Source organism: Mus caroli, chromosome 6 (genome assembly GCF_900094665.2).
Source record: "Mus caroli chromosome 6, CAROLI_EIJ_v1.1, whole genome shotgun sequence".
Taxonomy (NCBI): domain Eukaryota; kingdom Metazoa; phylum Chordata; class Mammalia; order Rodentia; family Muridae; genus Mus; species Mus caroli.
This window is the reverse complement of record NC_034575.1, coordinates 18,004,120-18,019,320: the sequence shown is the minus strand read 5'-3', so window position 1 is coordinate 18,019,320 and position 15,201 is coordinate 18,004,120. Positions and strand designations below refer to the sequence as shown.

Genomic DNA, 15,201 nt, shown 5'->3' with positions numbered 1-15,201 from the left:
GAAATGAATTTCCACTGAGAGGATACAGTAAAATTTTAAATTTCCCCTCATTTGGAGCTCATCTGGCTGCTAGAATATCCCCAGTAAGTGTTGGTTAAATCAGTAAATTCTAAAAGAAATACATGATGTGTCCTAGATAAAAAGCATCAATATTTAAAAGACACAAAGATAATCAAACTACAAATATTACAGTATTGGCCTAGGGATGAGAACATAAATCCGATAAAAGTAATTTTAACTGAGATATTTTGACTAGAGGAAAAAAAATAAAATATTTTTTATTTCTAGATGTTGGCATAACCCATAGCATGTGGCAAATGCTAAGATCCATTTGGTGGCTGCATAGATTTATCCATTCATTAGAAGTTATACTCACCTGTTTATATTTACATTCGCTGCTTGTTTGGTTAGGGGTATGGTGTTGCAAGCAATGTAGAGCAGCCAATTTTGAACACTTGTGAACATCCATCCTCAAGGATCTTCAACCAGGGCACTTGAGGAAGTAAAGCAAACTTGGTCATCTCAGAACAGATACCCCTGCTGCAGTCATTATATGGCCAAAGATAGAAGTAATAAACATGGCCAGTAATAAGCATGCGTGAGAGAAAAGAACAAAGAGAGTATGAGGTTATGAAAAAACAGACCATAAAGAGGGTGATTCAGAGGTATGTGGGAGGGGATGGCTTATTTGCATTAGAGAAAGCAAGGGTATACTGAAGAGTAATGAGGGATTTGGTTAGAAAATTTAGGGAGTCAGGACCATGCTGATGATGGGCTTAGGTACCAGACTCTAGAATTTAAGTGAGATGACATGGGAGGGAGAAAGTGATTCTAGGAGATGGCTCAGGGAAAGAAGCCCTTGTGAAAGACAGTCCAGGCAAATGGGCGTGATGAAACAGCTGTCTCAGCAGCTGGAGATGTAGCTGATAACTGAAGGGACAATGCTCTTGGAAGGGTTCTGTGAGCTGAAAGAAATACAAATGCAAACTGTGTCACAACCTTAGCCACCCATGTGTTGGGCAGGCAGGCCATGAGTAAGTCGAAAGCATCAGTTAGAAACTAAGGGATATTTGGCTGGGTTTTTTTGTTTGTTTTGCTGTTATTAGTGGTTGACTAGTTTTTTAAGGGTCTTTTTTTTTAAAATTCAGAAACAAGTAGACTTGTTTATATCTAGTCTAGCAAAATACTTAAAAAAATATGATCAACTTCTTTGAAAATTACAGACATATACTTCAACTACAATCATCTAACTTTTGGAGGACAGTATAAGATTAGACAGAAATAGGTCATACTGAAAGATTAACTAAATGCTCAGTCAAAACTCCATTTATTGCCCTAACTTCTTGATCAATTTCTGTTTCAAGTTAGTCTTCTATCATCTTGTCAATTTCCTGACATCCCTGTTGACTCCGTCTACCTGATCAGCCACCAAATCAACCACCAGACTGGCCTAAGTGGTCCAATCTGCTGCCTGACCACTCTCTTCTCTGTCTAGGACTGCATGCTATGTTTTCGTCATAATATTTTCTAATTTCAGGTAGTATAGCTGGTCCTGAGAGTATCCAGTCTGAATCATGCCAGTCAGCCTGTAATCTTTGTGACTCCATTGTAGGAACATCAAAATAAACACCTATATTTTGTTTTAGAAGGCACAGTCTCTTTATTTGAGACAATTTGTTTATTTTATTCCTCAGCTTTTGGCTAAGTTTTATTGAAACACAACTGACATCCTATATTTCTTGTGGGCTTTCTAGAGTCAAAACCTTTTATCAGAGGCAATCAACTATTGTGCTTTGAAGCTCAATGGAGCAGAAATGTGAGCTAATGCTGCAACCTATGCATCCACTGATCCTTTCTCTTCTATCTGTCTTTGAGTTAATGATCAGAAAAATAATCAACAGCAGAATAAGAAACAGAAGCCAGAGACCTGGAGGCATGGATGCCTGCAAATTTAACTAGATCCATTGTAGAAGGAGCACTGCCACCTCCACATTTAAAAGTAATTTCTGTTTTCTGTTCCACACATCTCAGGTGACTTCTTTTCCTTGGTTTATAAAAATATGCACAAATTCCTGTCCAGCCAGCTCTACCTGTACATCAGAGTGATAGATAGAGTCCCTGGAACCTTTTAAGGTCATTTTTTGTGTCTCCATGCAAACAGGGAGCATTCTGCTTTGTGTGGAATCATGGCCATTTCTGTAACACTTTTTTCTCAGTCTCGCAGAATATAATTGCCCTGTAGACTTGAAGAACATCTCCAATAACTACTCATCTCTGAGACTGGTGGCGCTGAATAGCCAGAGTGTTCCATAGGTGATTGCAGCTCCTTGAGTCATTTGCCCAACAAGGTCAACCTGTTTCTATCTGAATTTCATGGTTTGCTTCATTGTTTTTGCAACTATGTAGACCTATTGTGGGCAATTACCATAAACAGCGAGGTCTGCAGATTGTTTTATGAATCAGTTTTGTAAGATTCATGGATAGCATCTTCAACTTGTTCAGCAAAACCTAGCTCTAAAATTTGATCCACTTCACCAAGCATAACATGGCACAATTTTGAAAGACCTAAACAGCAGCTTTGCTGATGATGGTCTTTGATACATCTTGAGGTCCCAACCAGGATGTCAACATCATTCTGAATATGATTAATTTGCCTTTGGTATGATGTTCCACCATAAAACCACACCACCCTGAGCTTTCTAGTTACATCTTTGAAATCTTGGCTACTTGGTTCCCCAGTTTCCTTGTTGGAGCCAAACAAGTACCCTTGGTAGGCAGCTTTTATAGCCACTTCTTAAGTTCTTTGGAACCTCTCATTCACAGATATGACAAAGAAAATATCTTTACAGTTCCTTTCTCGGCTTGAACAATTAAGTCATTTTCTTGATATACAGATTCAAAGGTTTTAACATGAATTGGAAAGAGATAGAGTACCCTACAGCCTTTCAGAAGGTTTATAGTCTCCCCAGCAACAATGAAACTGGAGAAGACTTCTTCCTTTTGTTCACACACTAGAGTCTTTCCCATTCACTCCATCACTTGGTTTATGAGTAGAATTTTCTAAGGATAACATTTGGTTTGACTTTTTTCATACTCAGCAGCATCTCCATTTGGTAGGTCTTTTCTTCTTGACTTACGAGATGGGGAGAATTCATCTGAAAGTCTACTGAGTCCTTTTGGTATCTCTAGTTAGCTTCTCTTTTGTTTTGGCTTCAGCCAGGCTTGGGAGTATCCAGGTCATCTGTGATACCATTTTCTCTTGTTTCTGTTCCCTTATCTGATTCATAATGGTACCTTGATCTTCTTTCTTTCTTTCTTTCTTTCTTTCTTTCTTTCTTTCTTTCTTTCTTTCTTTCTTTCTTCCTTCCTTCCTTCCTTCCTNATATTACTCTCTTTCTCTTTCTTTCTTCCTTCCTTTCTTCCTTTCTTTCTTTCTTTCTTTCTTTCTTTCTTTCTTTCTTTCTTTCTTTCTTTCTTTCTTTCTTTCTTTCTTTCTTTCTTTCTTTCTTTCCCTGAGGACCTGCAGAATGAATGGAAATATGCAACCTTGGGGATGGGATGTGGGAACACCCTCTAGAATGTACCAGAGACATGGGAGGTGAGAGACTCTCAGGACTCAAAGGAATGGAAATTAGATGAAATGTTCAACAATGGGGAGAGGGAACTTTAGAGTCCTCCTTCAGTAAAAAGATAGGGCATCAAATGGAGGGATGGGGTTGCCATCCCACAGTCAAAAACTCTGACCCAGAATTGTTCCTGTCTAAAAGAACTGCAGGGACAAAAAATGGAGAAGAGACCGAGAGAAAGGAGGTCCAGTGACTTGCCCAACTTGGGATCCACCTTAAGGGGAGGCTCCAAAGTCTGACACTATTCCTGATGCTATGGTGTGCTTACAGAAAGGAGCCTAGCATGGTGTCCTCTGAGAGCCACAACAAGCCACTGACTGAGAAAGAGGCAGATACATACACCCAACCAATGGACTGAAGTCAGGGTTCCCTATGGTTGAATTAGGGAAAGGCTGGAAGAAGCTGAGGAGGAGGGCTACCCCAGAAGAAGAACAGCAGTCTCAACTAACTCAGATGCTGAGTCACCAACCAGGCAGCATACACCAGCTGATCCAAGACTCCCGACACATATACAGCAGAGGACTGCCTGATCTGGCCTCAGTGAAAGAAAATGTGCCTAACCCTTGAGAGACTTGAGGTCCCAGGAAATGGGGAGGCTTGGTGGAGGTGGGTTGGGGTGGGGGAATAGGGACATCTTCTTGAAGACAGGGGGCAGGGGGAGGGAGAATTGGATGAGGAATTGTGGGAAGGCAGGCCAGGAGGTGGGTAATGACTGGACTGTAAAAAAATATAAAAGTAATAAAAATTAATAAAAACTATTATTATTATTATTATTAATGAGTGGTTTATATTAAACCAGGTATTAAAGACCAGAAAACAACATGGTTTCTCAAAGATCAAAACTTAACAAATATTTGCAATTGTAGTGAATTAGTTGGCATAAATTTCATATCCGAAGCAGCAAGAGTAAGTAGGTTAAGTAGAAAAGAGAGAAAGGACAGGATATGAACATGAGGCTTAGCTGGCCCTTGGGGTATTGATCAAATGAGGGGAGGAGTTAGGAGAACATGCTGCTGAGAAAACAGGAATATAGTGTGCTGAGAACGAATACCTCAAGGGAGCACACCAACCACGTTATTCTTATAAGTCCTTCTCAATGGCTTGGTAGAATGTGCTGTGTGTTTCCTGTAATAGCTAACTAGAATGAACAATGAATACAATATCTACAACTCTCTATTACTCTAAATATTTCAAGGTGAAAATGTGACCTAAATTCAGACTTTTAATGTTACATAACTAAGTTGTATGAGTGAGGAAAGAGAAAAGTTTGTGATAAGATTAAAATCTCAAGCTGTGGAACACACAATCTTGTATGCAAGGTGTGCACTTGCCTGTCTGTGTGACAAGGAATTGGCCTAGTTTCCAAGGTGATTAAGGGCGGGCATGAACAGCTCATATTCAGCCCTGATTTATTCAGCCCTCTATTTGATTCCAGGTACTAGATTCTTTTTGTATTGTTAGGTTTTACATAAATATGAGGTAATTTAACTCCTAATTTTGGGGTTGGACTGATGGCCTGGTGCGTTTGCTGCTCTTCTGTAGAAGGAGAGTTCAGATCTTAGCACCCACATCAGGCATCTCACAAACCCCTTGCAACTCCATCATCAGGGGACCTTATCCCTTCTTCTGACCTTTGGGCATCTACACACACATGCATATGCATACATACAGATACATACATGGTCATACATTTAAATAAAGCTTTAAATGTTCTCAATCTCATTTATCAGAAATGTCTCATAGCAGTGAAACATTCTGCATATAGACCTAGGAAGTTTAAATAGAAACAACTGTAGACTCTTTCTAGCCTTTCTTCATTTGATCTTGTCGCTGTAGTATTGACATTAGCATAGCATGGCTATCCATATCTTTTCTTTTAGGAATGAAACTTATGGACAACATATTGTTTAAGAAAATCAAATTGCCCAAAGTTAATTTTTGTATGAAAGAACAACCAAATAGAAAAAAATCCAACCAGGTGTTCTGAAAAAAAAAATGCCACAGTTAATAGAAAAACATAGCAATTATTTAGAGACTCTCCAACTTAACATTTTTAAATGTCAATTCAAGTAGCAAATCTTAAATATGTATTTAAATAATGCTTTCTTCAAAAAAAGGAAAACCAAACAACAACCAACCAAATAACCCCATTGATTAGAGCATTGGGGGTACTGCTCTGTGACCAGGTGTGAGGCTTGTCTAACACAGTGAGGGTTGTGTTCCAACTATGTAGCACAAAAACAAAGAAACCACAACAGCTTTGCCCAAGGAAAAGAGTATCACACTAAGAATTAGAAAGCTTGGGCTTGAGATCTCCTTTTGGCTTTAAAGGAGTGTTAACCACAGATAAAACTTGGACTCCTTGTGATCTTATTTCTATGCTTCTACTATATTATTTCCTGATGCATTAATATACAGACTACATTATTCCAGCTTCCAAATCAACAAATTCTATATAATTAACAAACAGGTATTAAGTGACCAGAGTATGGCAAGCACTGTGTGAGGTGGTACTGATAGGATCTTGTAAAAGCAAAGGATGTGATCCCAACGGTATTGACTTAAAAAGAGTAAAATGTCAGTGCCAATTAGAATTGAGTAAATTTTATAACTAGTATTAATAAACTTCTAAATGAGGGACCAGGGGCTTTTTCCTCCTTCTTGAGGAGGTGCTGATGCTGGGGCCAAATAGATAGTTTTTACGAAGTAGTAATTCAAACTATGAATTTGTGTTAATGAGAAGCCTTGCACTTTTAATTTTTTTCCAAAATTATTTGCAGCTCTCTTTGAGAAGATTAAAAGAAAACATTAACTTTAATATACCCAAAAATTCTGCTATCTGGTATAAATGAATATTCACTTCTTTGAAAAGATATTGACCTAATAACTGCCATAGCCATTAACTCATTAAAGCAATGCTTAGCACCAACATCAAAGCAGAGACTTCTTATACTGTTCAATATTTCACCAAGTATCCCCACTCTACATCACTGACTTGTAGAGAGAAGCGAGGTCTCCATGTGGCTTTCAGATTCCCTGCTTCATGAGTTTGTGGTATACCTAGCAGGAAAGAAAAACAAACAAACAAACAAAACCACCCACTTAATATAAAGGATCCTTGTATAGCATAGAAAATAGCTTTTTAACATAATTTTGTTTTTATTTCAAACTAGGCCACATTTGCATTCACTTTCAACAATTTGAAAAACTCTGACAGTAATGTATTCCTTTTCTGAATGCTGTGATAAAATACCTGCTGAGAAGTAACTTAAGAGAAAGGCCTTATTTTGGCTCAGTTTGAGTGTACACAGTCCTCTGTGGTGTTGAAGCCACAGTGGCTGAGCCACGAAGGGCTGGTTACCTTGTGTCTATAGTTAGAAAGCATAGAGAGACGAATGCTGTTACTAGTGAGAATTCTATTTCCTCCTCGTCCTCCTCCTCCAACTCCTCCTCCTCCCCCTCCTCCTCCCCCTCCCCTNCCTCCTCCTCTAACTCCTCCTTCTCCTTCTCCTCTTCCTTATTTTCCTCCCCCTCCTCCTCCTTTAACTCCTCCTCTTTCTCCTCTTCCTACTCTTCCTCTTCCTCCTCCTCCTCTTCCTTCTCCTCCTCTTTCTCTGTCTGTTTCTTTCTTTGTTCCTTCCTTTCTTTCCCTCCTTATGCCTTTCTTTCTTTCTTTCTTTCTTTCTTTCTTTCTTTCTTTCTTTCTTTCTTTCTTTCTTTCTTTCCATGATTCCAGTCATGGAAATGGTACTACACACATTCAGGTTATATCCTCTCTCCTAACATCCAGTTAGACCTCTCTATAAATGTACTTACAGACATACTAGAGGTGTGTCTTCTGGGTAATTCTAAATACACTCAAGCTACAATGAAGATTAATTATCACAGAGAGTAATTGTGATGCACATGAGCAGGCATCACCAGTGTGTGCACACACACTCCTTTACTTCTCAAAAGAATGGGAAATGTACAGGAGCAATCTCCTGTGTAGTTGTCCCAGAGATAGATGGACTGCTTTCCTTAGATGGATGTATAGATAGAGGAAAGGTACTGCACTGGAAACAGCATGCATGATGCTCTATTGAGGAGAAGCAGCAGAAGAATATAATAAGCTACGAAGGAAAGAGAGAGTTCTTTGTACTAAGAATGTTTTAAAAATCTAGACATTTTGCTCTGACCTGGGACTCAGGTGAGATCTCCATCCTGTATCCTGGGTCTCCCAGAGACCAGTCCAAGCAGGAGAGCAGGTGGGCTGCAGAAGCAACAGACCTTCTTGAACAGGGTCCCTTCAGGCCTTCATCCTCAGCTAGGAGGCAGAGCTGAACCCCAGACCTCTGTGCACATTCCCTGCCAGAGGAGAGTTATCCTGCTGGGAGGGCTCTGACCTTGGGACACCCAGGTGAGATTGCCATCTTGTAACCCAGGTCTCTCAGAGACCAGTCTGCTCAGGAAAGCACTGGCCTCAGAAGTAACAGAGCTTTTTGGACAGGGTCCTTTGGGCTTTCATCTTCAGCCAGGAGGTGGATCTGAGCTCCAGACCTCTGTGTACCTTCCCTGCCATAGGAGAGCTTGCCTGCAGAGAGTGCACTGACCACTGGGACTCAGGATAGAGCTGGATTCCCAGGAATGCTGACAGAGGCTAACAGAATCACAGGCAGAGCAAGCTCCAGCTAGAACATCTAACACCAGAGATTACAGATGGTGAAAGACAAACATAAGAATCTTACTAACAGAAACTAACAGACGACTTGGTTTCATTGGAACCCAGTACTCCCACTACAGTGAGTCCTGTATACCCCAACAACCCAAAAAGCAAGATTCAAATTTAAAATCATAGCTCATGATGTTGGTAGAGGATGTTAAGAAGGGCATTAATATCTCACTTAAAGAAATGAAGGAGAACACTGCTAAACAGGTAGAAGTACTTAAAGAGGAAGCACAAAAATCCCTTAGAGAATTGTAGGAAAACACTGCTAAAAGGGTAGAAGTCCTTAAAAATGAAACACAAAAATTCCTTAAAGAATTACAGGAAACCACAATCAATCAGGTGATGGAATTGAAGAAAACCATACAAGATCTAAAAATGGAAGTAGAAACAATAAGGAAAACTCAAAGGGAGCCAACTCTGGAGATAGAAACCCTAGGAAAGAAATCAGCAACCATAGATTCCAGCATCAGCAACAGAATACAGGAGATGGAAGAGAGAATCTCAGGTGCAGAAGATTCCATAGAAAACATGGACACAACAATCAAAGAAAATGCAAAATGCAAAAAGATCCTGACTAAAAACATCCAGGAAATCCAGGACACAATGAGAAGACCAAACCTAAGGATAATGGGAGTAGAAGAGAATGAAGATTTTCAACTTAAAGGGCCAGTAAATATCTTCAACAAAATTATAGAAGAAAAGTTCCCAAACCTAAAGAAAGAGATGCCCATGAACATACAAGAAGCCTACAGAACTCCAAATAGACTGGACCAGAAAAGACATTCCTCCCGACACAGAACAATAAATGCACTAAATAAAGATAGAATATTAAAAGCAGTAAGGTAAAAAGGTCAAGTAACATATAAAGGCAGGGCTATCAGAATTACACCAGACTTCTCACCAGAGACTATGAAAGCCAGAAGATCCTGGACAGATGTTCTACAGACACTAAGAGAACACAAATGCCAGCCCAGTCTACTATACCCAGCAAAACTCTCAATTACCATAGATGGAGAAACCAAAGTATTCCATGATAAAACCAAATTCACACAATATCTTTCCATGAATCCAGCCCTTCAAAGGATAATAAAGGGAAAACTCTAACACAAAGAGTGAAACTATGCCCTAGAAAAAGCAAGAAAATGATCCTTCAACAAACCTAAAAGAAGATAGCCACAAGAACAGAATCCCAACTCTAACAACAAAAATAAAGGAAGCAACAATTACTTTTCCTTAATATCTCTTAATACCATTGGACTCAATTCCCCAATAAAAACACATAAACTAACAGACTGGCTACATAAACAGGACCCAACATTTTGCTGCATACAAGAAACCCACCTCAGGGACAGAGACAGATTCTACCTTAGAGTAAAAGGCTAGAAAACAATTTTTCCAAACAAATGGTCCTAAGAAACAAGCTGGAGTAGCCATTCTAATATCGAATAAAATCACCTTCAGCCCAAAGTTCTCAAAAAAGACAAGGAGGGGCACTTCATGATCATCAAAGGTAAAATTTTCCAAGATGAACTCTCAATTCTGAATATCTATGCTCTAAATGCAAGGGCAGCCACATCCATTAAAGATACTTTAGTAAAGCTCAAAGCACACATTGTACCACACACAATAATAGCTAATAGCAGAAGACTTCAATACCCCACTCTCTTCAATGGACAGATCCTGGAAACAGAAACTAAACAGAGACACATTGAAACTAACATAAGTTATGAAACAAATGGATTTAATAGATACAAATTGCAAAACACAAGAAACTCAAGAAGAAGGAAACCAAGGTTTGGATACTTTGTTCCTTCTTAGAATGTGTAACAAAATACCCATGGAAGGAGTTATAGAGACAAAGGTTATATATAACCAGTGGGTTATCCAGAGACTGACCCACCCAGGAATCCATCCCATTAAAAAACCACCAAGCCCAGACACTATTGCATATGCCAGCAAGATTTTGCTGACAGGACCCTGATATAGCTGTCTCTTGTGAGGCTATGTCAGTGCTTGGCAAATACAGAAGTGGATGTTCACAGTCATCTATTGGATGGAACACAGGGCCCCCAATGAAGGACCTAGAGAAAGTACCCAAGGAACTAAAGGGGTCTGCAACCCTATAGGAGGAACAACAATATGAACTAACCAGTAACCCCCCCCTGCCCCCCAGAGCTTGTGTCTTTAGTTGCATATGTAGCAGAGGATGGCCTAGTTGGTCATCAATGGGATTAGAGGCCTCTGGTCTTGTGAAGATTATATGCCCCAGACAGGTGGAATGACAGGGCCAGGAAGCAGGAGTGGGTGGGTTGGGGAGTAGGGTGGGGGTTGGGGGGGGGTTTAGGGAACTTTCAGGATAGCATTTGAAATGTAAATGAAGAAAATATCTTTAAAGAAAAGATGACAATGCCTTTTAAAAAAAGAAAAACAAAAAGAAAACTATCTAAATGCTCAGCATTAACGAATTGGTCAAATAAAGTAGCTTCCATATGGTGGGAATGCTTTAGGGGAATCTTTCATAAGGTTAATGCAATATTAAATGTTCTATTACACGATGCTGAGAATATAGCGATTTTAAAAACAGGCTATAGAGACATTATGATCTTTCTGGTAAAATGTTAACTTATATAGTGAGTATTGGGAAATCTCATTAAATGGGAAGATTTTATGATCTCTAATTGTAAAAAACAAAAAGAAATGAGAAGATGAACAGATGAACTCGAATGAGATGATAGGGAGTATTTAAAATTGTTTGTTTGCAATATTAATAAAAGATTGTTGCTTTCAAAAAAATCTAGACATTTCAAGGTGTTAAAGGAAAGTCTAGCCACAAACTATACAATTGATTATCTTTCAAAATGTCCAACAAAGACTATTGTGTGTATATATACTCAACCTCCCAGACCACAGTGGCAGCAGTTCTGAGCATATTCCCTGTCAATAAAGAAAAGTGTGTTTCAAAGATCTGGCAAAAATATGCACTCTCTCTCTAATAACAATGATTAGTACTAAAAATTTCTTAGCATTCTGTATGGCAAAGGACACCATCAGTCAGAAAAATAGGCAAGCTACAGAATGAAAAAATATTTTTACCAAGAACACATCAGATATTAAAAAACTTTAAAAAAAAAAACAAAAACAAAAAACTCTGACCACTAAAAAACAAAATAACCTACCTAAAAATGGGATACAGAACTAACTAGGGAGTTCTCAGAAGATGAAACACAAGTGGCTGAGAAACTTTTATTAATGTTTGACTTACTCAATCATGCCAGAAATGTAAATCTTACACCCATCAGAATGTCTAAGGTCAATAAAATGAGTGACAGCTTATGCTGACAAGGATGGATGATAGGGCAAACACTCATCTATTGTTGTGGGAGTGCATACTTGTACTATGGAAATCACTGTGGTAGTTCCTCGGGAAGATAAGAATTTATCTACCTCAAGACCCAGCATATAACCAAAGGACTCTCCTTCCTAAATAGAGACGGTTGATTAACCATGTCCCTTGCTGGTCTATTCATAATAGCTAGAAATTGGAAACAACCTAGATGTTTATCAAAAGATGAATGTATAATGAAAATGTGGTACATTTGCACAATTGAGCTGCTAAAAAAAAATGAAATTTGCAAGTAATTGGATGCAACTAAAAAGAATCATCCTGATTGAGGTATCCCAGACCCAGAAAGACAAATATGATGTACATTTGCTTAACTGTAGATGGAGCTTTCATGCCTTTGATAGGCATGCAGAAATCATGGTATAGAATAAGGAACTGTCTAGAACAAAGAAACTTTTAATTCGGGGGGAAATAGGATGTATAGTTATAGAGAGACAGGATAAACCTGGAATGAGAGGATTAACAGAGAGGAAGAGGAAAGGGGAAGCAAGGGAGGAAAACAGGGAGGAACAGCTCACACTAAGGGTTATTTGAGAAGTCATTTGGAAACCTACTACAATAGACGCTTCTTAACATATCTACATAAACAAAAGAAATCTAAGTGGCATTACCAAATAACAAGAGAGACAAAGCCCCATCTAGACTCCATCTCACCACAAAGTGAATCTTTTAGTGGCAGGAATGGATTACATCTAATTGAGTTGTTGGCCAGTGTGGGCTCTGTAGAAATATGCAAACAACCAAAGCCATTAGTAAGGCTATTGTTGTTCTCCACAAACTGATAGCAAGGCCCTTTTACTGAAGACAACACCTACATATCCCAATCAACAGGGAGAAGTTGAGCTGGTACAAAACTAGAGCTTTCACCCCTGCTGAGTAGTGTTCATGGCTCTCTATTTACTACCAGAGGAGAGATCTAAGCATCAACACAGCTACAAAACCTTTGCTATGCAATGGTAACTGATCTACCTAATAGACCAATGCAATAGTAGCACAAAAGTCATAGTAACAACCAAGTACTATCTGGCTGGATTGAAAACCCACTTCATAAGATAGAACTCATGCCTGACACATCATAGGTGGCTAATAACCTGAGACAAGATAGGTTATAGATATAGGGGAAATCTAAATATTAATGTTGTGCTAAAGGAACTCAACAATAAAATGACTCCTAACTGTGTTTTGCTATATTCATAGTGTCTATTCCAGCTAATGTGGAACAAGGAAGTTTCATGGGCTCTGCCTCTAGACAAGAACTATAGGCAACCAAGAACTATGAAGAGGAGAATTAGTCTTCCCCAGGAATGAGCCCCTTGATTAGATATCCATACCAACTAGTAAGTCCTGAAATTATATACATATAGTGGATGCATTGGGGGTGGGCACTCTACAATGAGTGTTTCTCTGTATTTCAGCCAGTTAAGTTTTTTCTGTGATCTCCATCTTCTGCAAAGAGAAGATTCTTTGATGAGGGGTGAGAGATATTTTAACAGGCAAAGCAGGCTCATAATTTGAAATAATAATAATAATAATAAACCACTAAAAGCCTGAACATGATTGCAAAGAACTGTGTGGGAATTCCCAATATAATTTTTGTAATGATTAATATTGATGTCAACCTAACAAGATCTAGAATCACCCAGGAGAGAAATATCTGGAAATTCCTTTCAGGAATTATCTAGATTAGGTTTTCCTCTGGCATGCCTGTGAGGATTTTCTAGATTAGACATGAAACGACCCATTCAAAGTGTGATAAGCATCTTCCAGCAGCTTCCACAGCCAAGGTATGAGAAGGTCTGAGTGGAAAGCTTTTGCTTTCACCTGTTTGTCACCCTCTCTGCTAATGAGTACATCTATGCTGCTTCTGCTGTCCCTATCTGACATGACAAACAGGCTCCCATGGGCAGATCTTTAAGTATATTTTGTGGAAGGAGTTCTCTTCTTTACTGTATTGTTGAGTTTTCTTATAATTTGAGCAGATGCGTACAAAATGTTTGTTTATTTTTGCAATTAAAAAATAAATGGGAAACTATAAGACACATGGTACCTCTAAGCACTAGGAGAAAAATACATAAAATTCATCACGGGTTTTCAGGTCAAGCATGGTCTCAGGGTCCCATGCCAGACTTTTGGCATCTGAATATTTGTAGGTTGTTCTTGTGATTATCATTATGTCACCTATTTAAAAAAAAAAAAAACAAACAGAGAACTAGGAACACCATAAAGATGATTTAAGTGCAAAAAAGCTAGCATGATCTCAATGATTGACAGTTATAATAAAAGCAGGTGAATTTCTTTCACACAAATCCACTAATGACATAGCATGGTAAGTCAACTGTGTCTATAGAATCTATTATTTTTGTGTCAAGCTACAGAGTATTAGATCTTTATTTTAAGATTTTGAAACTAAAACTCCTAATGGCATTAACATTTAACCTTGTCATTCACAATGACAGATTTCAAAGATTAGTTTCATTGCTATTGCTGGCTTGCAAGACTAGACACTGAGCATTAAAATTCTTAACTGCATTCATCATAATCATGTTGTGTATATGCAGACAGATGATAAATAGATGATAGATAGGTAGATAGATGTAGTTTTAAATATTCCTGCATTACATATCAGAAGGGTAAATGTTATGACTTAATATATTTTTGAAAGTGTTGGAGAAGATAGCAGTTTGAGCAAGTCTGCTAAAATGTAAAATACACTAAAAAAATCATCTGTTCTCACTTTATGATAGAATACCAGAGACTTGATAGATGTCTATGAAGCTAAGGGTATTTGGCAAACATGCAAATGTGAAAAGAGGCTTATTTATCTGAAATTTATATAATTAATATAAATAGAGTCAGAGACTTAAGGCCAGCATGTACATCACAGATAATGCAGTGTTGCAGAAATAGTGTGACATCAGGTAAACCTGGGTCATAACCTTTGCTTCTGCATTCAATTATCTGTGAACTACTGGGCATGTGAGCTAGTTAACCTTCCTTGAACTCATTTCCTCATTTTAAAATTAGGGCTTATGTTACTGAGCAGATATCGATGCTTGCTACCTCACAGAGTGGCTCATATACAGGAACCGTATAATGCTTCATACTCTCATTCTTTTAATAAAAGATATTTATTCCCATGTCTTAAATATCTGTTTTAAAAGCTCACTTGGTAGAGCTCTCCTGTTTCATCCCTTGGTGAACATGATGTAAGATGGCACCATCACACAGGACCTCATAAAGATCCACATCCTTGGTGAATTAAGGAAGCAATGTTTACATCTACCATCCAAATGTGACCATGAATTCCATAGATGCACACTATGGCACTAATGAACACCAATTGTTCCCAACTGTAGAAGAATAACAAGCTATTAATTAACGCTAACATCTGGTGATTAGCAAAACTATGAAAAACAGCTTTTTCTCGGGATTTGAAATGTTCCCTTTCTCTGGTCCATTTGTGG

At 38.5% G+C, this 15,201-nt stretch overlaps 1 pseudogene; it reads right to left on the bottom strand.

Moving 5' to 3' along the window:
• Window positions 1–1,311: 1,311 nt before the first annotated feature.
• Window positions 1,312–3,323, bottom strand: LOC110295558 (annotated as a pseudogene).
• Window positions 3,324–15,201: the final 11,878 nt, after the last annotated feature.